Below are 7689 nucleotides of genomic sequence, written 5' to 3'. Positions count from 1 at the left end.
AGTATGTAGTATTGGTAGTATCTCCAGTATCTCCTTGGTATGTATCTCTGCACTGATTGAACATGAAAAAAAAAAAAAAAAGCATAACGTGATACTCACACATTTTATTACAAATACAAAGGAAAATCTCCAAATACGGAGCAGCGTTTGCTGCTCCGAGTCTAGACCGAGCTCTAGTGAGAAGTCTACTGGTCTACCTGGTCTACCTTGGTATTCCAAGGTATGGTATTCTAGAGCACTGTAACCTTGGTGAAGAGTATGAATTTTTGTTTTGTGCTGCTTTGTTTTATGGCGTCTTGTTAACTGACTCTTCAGTTGATAGTTCACGTCAGATTCGACCGCTGTCAAAAACTCGAGTTGATAAGAATGTCCCATTACTGTGCCGGACATGGAGGAAGGCTACAGTCTCCCCCGTGGTACCCGTGTTCGAAACCTTCGAAACCGAACGCTGGCAGCTGCGTTATGATAGCTGCGTAGCTGCGTTTCGATGGAGGCGAAATGGAGATGCGCCCATGTGCTGTGCGGCGTCAGTGCACTTAAATGTCCCCAGGTGGTCGAAATTACTCCGTAGCCTGGCCCTACACTGTTTCTGCTTCTCCTCTCATTCCACTTTCACTCCTACCTTCCTCCCTTCCCTTGCGGCGTAGGCCGAGTGTCGACAGAAAAAATTGAACCATGCTGCGCCTTTTGTGGAGTCGAGTGCTAGACAGCTCGTGGATGTAGCCATACTGTTAGCAGAGCTATAGTTACTGTATATAATAATGCTACCTTTTTGGCAGCATATACAAACTCGGGGTTCAGCTTCTCTGCACAATAAAAACCCCTTCACCTTGGCGGCCAAACCTGTTTTGGGGGCAGAAGTTGGGTGCAGCGCAGAATACTTGTGTGTCAAGCCTGATGTCATGTATGAACCTGGTGAAACTTCCTTCGCTTTTGATAACGAGGAGGAAGCAAAGGGGCGGGAGAGGCGATTTGAATGGCACTTGCGAGGAACTGGCTTCCCCGATGGCATCTTGATACCATAATTGCGGCAGCAAAAACAGACAGGTGTGCAGGAAATGGACGTGGCCATTATTGTCACATAGACGTCTCCTGCAATGCACCCAACTTCGGCTCTGAAATCAGGTTTGGCCGCCATGGTGCAGGGGTTTTTGCTGTGCAGGGAAGCTGACTTCCAGAGTTTTGCAAAGGGTCTATTGTATGGACCTGAGTAGTACGCACTAGAATGCAGCAGTCCAGAGAGAAGGCATTTCCAAGCTCTCACGGCCTGTACAAAGTCTTCCTTCCAGGCATGCACAATTCATCCTTGCCTTGTAATGTTTGCTAATGCTCTATGGCTGCCTGAAGTGTGTGGCATACAAAGGTGAAACAAATTACATACTTCTAGCCTACATTGAAGACAATTATAAAAACAAACACTACACAGATTACAATGAAACAAGGTATCTGTGGCTTGTATCATTCTATTTAACTTCAAAATCGCAAAAATTTAGAAATATTTGTATTCACTTGTATAACCTCATTTTATATGCAGCCTGGAAACTTCAGTGCCGCAATCAACAAAGAAGCATTAAAAAAAAAATTGTTTCATGACCTGTGTTGGCTTTGCATGTCGGAAGAATGCTCAGACGATGAGCGCTTTTCTCCATTCTGGTTTTCAAGGTGTTGATCATATGGTGAAGGAGATTTCTTTACGACTATTTTATTTGTTTTGACGCCGTTTCATTCGTTTCACTCCTGAAAGCCCAGTGCAGACCAAGACATTTTGTTTTTCAGATTTTTTAATTTTAAATTTCTTATATGAAATTGTCTTCTCAGTCTGGACAGGTTCATGGCAGCCACAAAAATTAAAAGCTGAAAAGTTTTGTCTGTGCGCTGATAACATGAATTGTGTAAATTTTTCTAAGCACACATTTAGAAGAGGCATGCTGTTTGCAGCAACGACAAAAACTTAAAGCAAGGTTTTGTGTCATCTGCATTCTCTAGTAATTTGGATGGATGGTGGTGGTAAAAACTCTTTTCATGGTGTGGCTGTCAGACCGCACCTTTCAGCAACTTCCTAATCCAGTTCACTGCCCACAGTTGTACTGCAGGTACAAAGCTGGTCGCACAAGCTTAAGTAGTTGGTTAGATAACAGTCAGTCAGCTTATTTGGGTTGGAGCTCAGGACACCCGCATACACGATTTTACAAAGGGGTGAAGGGCGCTGCCATAATAGGGAGCTGGGCTGCTCTCGTAGCACAGGAAAGTGTTGACGACTTCCTCCCTTAACTGCCCAGTCAAACCGGTTTCTCCAGGGGTTGTAAAATGGTGCATAGGATATTAAAAAAAATGTTTCAGAGACTAATTTTTAAAGTCAACCGAAAATTATTTTTTTTTATGTACACTTTGAAATCAACACTAGAGCTACTAACAAAATAATAAGAGTGCCATTATTAAAGAAAACATGACGCATCCTGGTCTGGTGTGCCGTCAACTATCTTGATCCCATATAACATGAATCGGTTAAGTTCAAAAACTCTGTCCACAGGTGCATTACTTTTCAGATGTCATTAGTCACGCAGGGGTGGAAGTGCTGCTCCAATTCCTCCATTCTGCTCTAAAATGCAATATTGCTCCAAAAGTGCTCCAAACTGGTTGTTTTGATGCTTTGCCATCAATTTTAGCAGAACACGGGAACAATGTCATTGCATCAGAGGCAAAGATATAACGCATCTTGCACTGGTCTTAATACAAATGAGCTTTTTGTAAGAGAAGGAAGCATGGAGTATAATAAATATTTGTTCGCAAGTAAATTTAGTATGAACCACCGGCAGTTGGAGATAATTGCGAAAAAAAAAAATGCACTGTGCATGTGACGTAGCACCTCCTCTCAGCCTTTTGAATCGCCAGCGCAGAGAAGAGAGATCAGCAAGCGAAGCAGGTAGTGCAAACTATTGTGAGCCGTTAGGAAGAAAACTTGTCCGACTGCAGAAACTGCATGTGTTATATTCTAATGGTTCTGCTGTGGAAACAAGCAGGTACTTCACCATCGAGCTTCTTTGTCTGGCAAGCTTGCCAGGCCTACGGCAGACAAAACCATACTTGAAGCGTTATGGGTTGTATGCCAAAGCTGTCACTCACTAGGAAGCTTCTCAAGAGTGTTGGAAAGGTATACGGGGCCTAGCGCCAAAATATTAAAATGGAGCCCAAGAATTGCTCAAGCAAAGAATGGCAAACTTTTGGCAGGAGGCAGTGAATTAAAAAAGCTGTGGGATGGAAAGGCTACCCTATGCCATCTGTCTGTAGCCCAAAGCTTCTCCAAAATGCCCGAGCCTGCTTCCAATCCTGTAGACCTCCACCATATTTACAAACGGACAAGACGATCAAGGTTGTACTGCAGTTGTCCGCGATCCCACAGTAGGCAAAAAGCACTGAAGCGGCACTGGCGCCAAGCTTGTCAATGTTCGCTACTATGGTCTGAAGGCGCCTTTTTGGCAGACGAAATATCCATGTGCTCAGGAATTTATGAGGCCACGCATAGGATCAAAAGGGATCATGTAATACCCCATGTCTGCGGACTTTGAGCTATATTCTAAATAAATAAAATAGATATGCACAAGATAGGGAGCAGAAATGTCATGCCCATTAATCTGAATTCCAAGTTAGTATCGCTACTAGAGCCAATCTAAGTGGTAGACTGGACATTTGAATCTATCAAGCCAAAATAGGTAAATGCATTAGGTCAGACTAGATGTTCAGGTATGAAGCGCACCAGCAAGTGTTACGTTTGCTGCTAGTCTGTTCAAAGTTTTTGCTGAGGTCGGCCTGTGTTATATTATACATCTTTACATGCTTTGGCCGTTTGTCATGTCAGAGGTGAGTGCAAAGTTGGAAAGGCATTAAACTTGCATAAAAAGGAATCAGATTGGAGATTTTGTATTTCAGAAAAAAAAAAAATTCAATTATCAAAGGCGTTTGACCTTGGAAACTTGCTCCAAAACGCAATTCAAATGCTCCAAAACTCTCGTTTCGTTGCTCCAAAGCTGCCTTAAAATGGCTTCACTACTGCTCCCAAAGCTGCTCCAAAATGCTCGAGCCTGCATCCACACGTTAGTGATGAAGAGCCACAAGAGGTATGTATTTGTATTTGTATCGCTACATTTTAGCGCCATTCCTGGCTACCTGGCTAGGTTCCAAGCTTGATCTGTGTTTTCGCTTGTATGCTTTTTCCTACACAGAGTGCAGTACTGCTGAGAAAGCAAAAGAGGACCACAAAAGATGACATCTTAGCTTTCTCATTTAGATACCGAGCTTAGACCTGATGTAGTACTATGTGGGCCTTTAATACATGCGCTCATATGGCATGTTCTTGTACAAAATGCAGACCTTTCTTATCAATGATATTTTTCTGTTAAATATTCATTTACAGCCTTCCTTTATGATCTGTGTCAAGATTTTATTTTGCTTGAATAATTTGCAGTCGTGCATATGCATTAGTCATCCATTATAGCTGACATAAGATATAAACTGTATATCACGCCAGGACCGGTTTCAGTCCAAGGAGCAATCAAGGTCCCATTCTGCCAATGGGCTTAGCTCTAATTTATCTGAGTTTCAGCTAAGCTGAGCCAGGCCTGCCACAAGTCTGCCACTGGAACCAGGACCACTGCAGAACCCACGTCCTGCTGGAGCTAAAAGTCGTGCCACAGTCTATCTCATACTTTTATTGTAATAGCTGTGCCGCCTGGGCAAGAACTTGATATAAACATGGGGGCTTATGGATAAGCAGGCTCAGCAAATTCTTGAACAGTGCCCTCATTGCAACTAAAGCCCGTTTGGCGTGCTGAAAAGTTTCTATGGCAGTACTTTTAGCTCAACCTAATATGCATAGTTCACTGCATTCACAAACACGATGACAGTGAATCGTTCTTACAGCAGCAAGGTCCATATGATTAATGTAAGGCTCAGTAAACTGAACCAAATGGCACAAAACACAGAGTAAACCAAAGGGACGTCCTACAGTCAACTCCTGGCAGATGATGGAACTGTACACAAACTTTCAGGCTCGGCAAGACTAAAATAAGACCATTTACCCACTATCAAAATTTTACCCAGTCATTATGTTTGAGATAATAGCTTTTCGACAGCTCGTATTCCCCTTAATACAGGACATGCCTCAATTAAGCTTAGTCTAGTATTTTAGTATCCAAATGCCTACAATACTCTGAAAATTCATTCCTTCATTTCTTAGGCTAATGTTGTTGAACCCAATAGACTAGTTAGTCTTGGGACTGGGTGCAAGGAATATCAAAAATGTGGTCGTTGTATATGAGAGGTGAAATAAAGCATTTCATAAGATGGAGGCTAAATTGCGAGGTTTACAATGAATGATTTCTGCTACCAAATATGTATGCGCATGCGCGCGCGCGCACACACACACACACACGCGCGCACGCACGCACAGTTTGCCAAATTATGTTTTGCTTTTATTTTAGTTGGTATTTGATTCCATATCTTCAAACAAATTCAGTCTGTTTCCATACACATTATTAACAGGAGAAAGGTTGAAAATTCCACCGCTAACACTGGGTTGAACTTAATATGGAGGAATATTTGCAAAGGAAAAGGATCATTGTATTTTACAATGCTACTCACATGGACAATACATAGAGAACTGTTCAAGTTCATGAAAGAGTGTAACAATTATGCCTAAGTATTTATGAAAAGTATGAAGCTTCTTTACCATAAAATTGGATTTTGTTTTATTTGCATAACACTGCAGACCTGTTTGGCCAAAAATGGATGAAGAGAATGAAATTGTGGACAATATTTACATCACCTAAAGCTGGATTTACACAATGAATGAGGTCGTGCAGACAAATCCACAACGACCAAGTTCCGGGGACTCTTCATGTGTTGCAAGCATTCACAGGATGAACAGAAACAAGAACTCTGCGATTTATGTCCACCAAATGAACCCACCGTTATAAACAGCGATTCAAACCAAACAAAGAGCGACAAAGTACAGAACACATGACTACAACACTTGCTACAATTGCTACAATAAATTGCTAGAATGACATTTTTATTAAAGGTTAGCTCGCAGGTCGCACAGAACAGTCAGTACCAGTTGTGAGTAAAAAAAAAATATTAACAACAGTGTATGGATGCTGGGCCAAGGAGCACCTCAATCACCAGGATTTCCTTCAGCAAGCATCTTCCAGACAATGCCGCTCTTTACTCATGTTCTTTCTGAAGTTTGTCAATTTCTTCATAAATGCGTAGCGTAGCTGCTTCTATTTCTGCAACCTGTAAAGACAAGAAAATTGCCAATGTGCTAGAAGTTTTAATTTGGCTGTTTAAAACAATTTATGGATTTTTACCCGTTTTCAATAAGGGGTATTAACGTGACGTCGAGGTTGACTTTAGTGTGCGACAAACGCCGTCTTGGTGTCCAGTTTTGAATAGTGTGGTTGGCGGTTCAACTATACTTGTGTTCATCTGTTTTCTCTGTTACTCTACTTCATGCCAGCACTGAAGCAGTGAACATTAAATCGACATCATGAGACACAACTATCTGGACAGTCTGCGCGATGTGGACAGACATTGAAAAAATGGAAATGTGCAGCACCAACCCATTTGCAGTCGATGTGCGCAGTCAATGTGCGCGACTGCACGGTCAGCATAGACCTGTGGCCGTGCATAAATACGTGCGACATTCATCAATTTTTCGTGCTGCGGATGAGCTTCGTCAAGAGAAAACAAATAAAAGCCGATGTATCACGCGAAGGACGCAACTACGTTACAATTGTGGCTGCGTTGAGCCGTGGCTGAAGCAGATGAACCAATGTGTTGCACAATTACATGCGTGCCATAGAATGGTTTTCCCAGCAAAACCTTTCAGCTAAAATTACACATAGAATTAACTTTTGGTCGTCAGCACCACCAATTTTGCGGTAATATCTTGACGAGATGGGCATAAAATTTTATTTGGCAAGCAAACTTGATAAACATCTCCGGCAAGCACAATTAGTTTGCTTTAACTTCAAGCTGGGGCACCCTCATCAAACTTCTGTTATGGCTATGAAACAGCTGCCACGAAACAAATCTAGACAGGCCTGCGAAACATGCTGAGCAATGCCGAATGGCCGTTGATTCCAGGCCGTCTTTTTGGCGGTCTGTGCTGCCAGCTGTTGTGTAGGGCCAGAATGCATCGATATAAGAAGCCAGAGATCGCACTGTGGACACTGCAGCATCTCGGGACTGCTGACGGCTCCGGCTCTATGTGTTCTTCCTCGCAAAAGGCAGGAGCCGAGATTCGCATGCAAAACCTTGTTTTAATTTTCTTTCACGAAGGTTGGGGCGACGGGAAAAGGGGGGGGGGGGGGGGGAGGGTGCTAAGAATTGGCAGGTGCCAAAAATTACAAACATATGATAATTAGAAAGCTGGCCACTCCTAGTGGCTCCTAAGCATAGTGGCAAAGGTCACTTGTTTAGCCACACTGAAGAGATTGATAAAGAAGGAAAAGAATTCACAATAACAGATCAGAATATAAAGCGAGATGCATTCCAAAAGCAATTTCAGGTCTCTCGCAAAATTTCATGGATCTGTGGTTCTCAATCTCTGGAATTTTGCAGAATTTAAAATTTAAACTTAAGCGCTTTAATCACGGCGAGTTGGGTTATCAGTTGTAGCATTTGTAGCTC

At 42.5% G+C, this 7689-nt stretch overlaps 1 protein-coding gene and 1 long non-coding RNA gene across 3 annotated transcripts in view; one reads left to right on the top strand and one right to left on the bottom strand.

The window, feature by feature from the left end:
• The first annotated feature begins 99 nt into the window (after positions 1 to 99).
• Positions 100 to 5902, top strand: LOC146205603 (uncharacterized). Its single transcript, XR_014704229.1, has 3 exons — positions 100 to 220; positions 4026 to 4115; positions 5765 to 5902. It is a non-coding gene; the product is annotated as an uncharacterized LOC146205603 (long non-coding RNA).
• The window catches only part of LOC146205602 (uncharacterized), a 24397-nt gene continuing 22159 nt past the window's right edge, over positions 5452 to 7689 (bottom strand). The window contains exon 7 of one of the 2 annotated variants that reach the window (XR_014704222.1): positions 5452 to 6291. The gene's annotated coding sequence lies outside the window, so the exon portion shown is untranslated. The remainder of the gene's footprint in view (positions 6292 to 7689) is intronic. The other variant, XR_014704223.1, reaches the window with a different exon arrangement.

The sequence above is a fragment of the Amblyomma maculatum genome, chromosome 1, assembly GCF_055883805.1.
Source record: "Amblyomma maculatum isolate TAMU_Amacu chromosome 1, ASM5588380v1, whole genome shotgun sequence".
Classification (NCBI taxonomy): Eukaryota; Metazoa; Arthropoda; class Arachnida; order Ixodida; family Ixodidae; genus Amblyomma; species Amblyomma maculatum.
The sequence above is the reverse complement of the archived record's forward strand: the minus strand, read 5'-3'. Positions and strand labels throughout refer to the sequence as shown.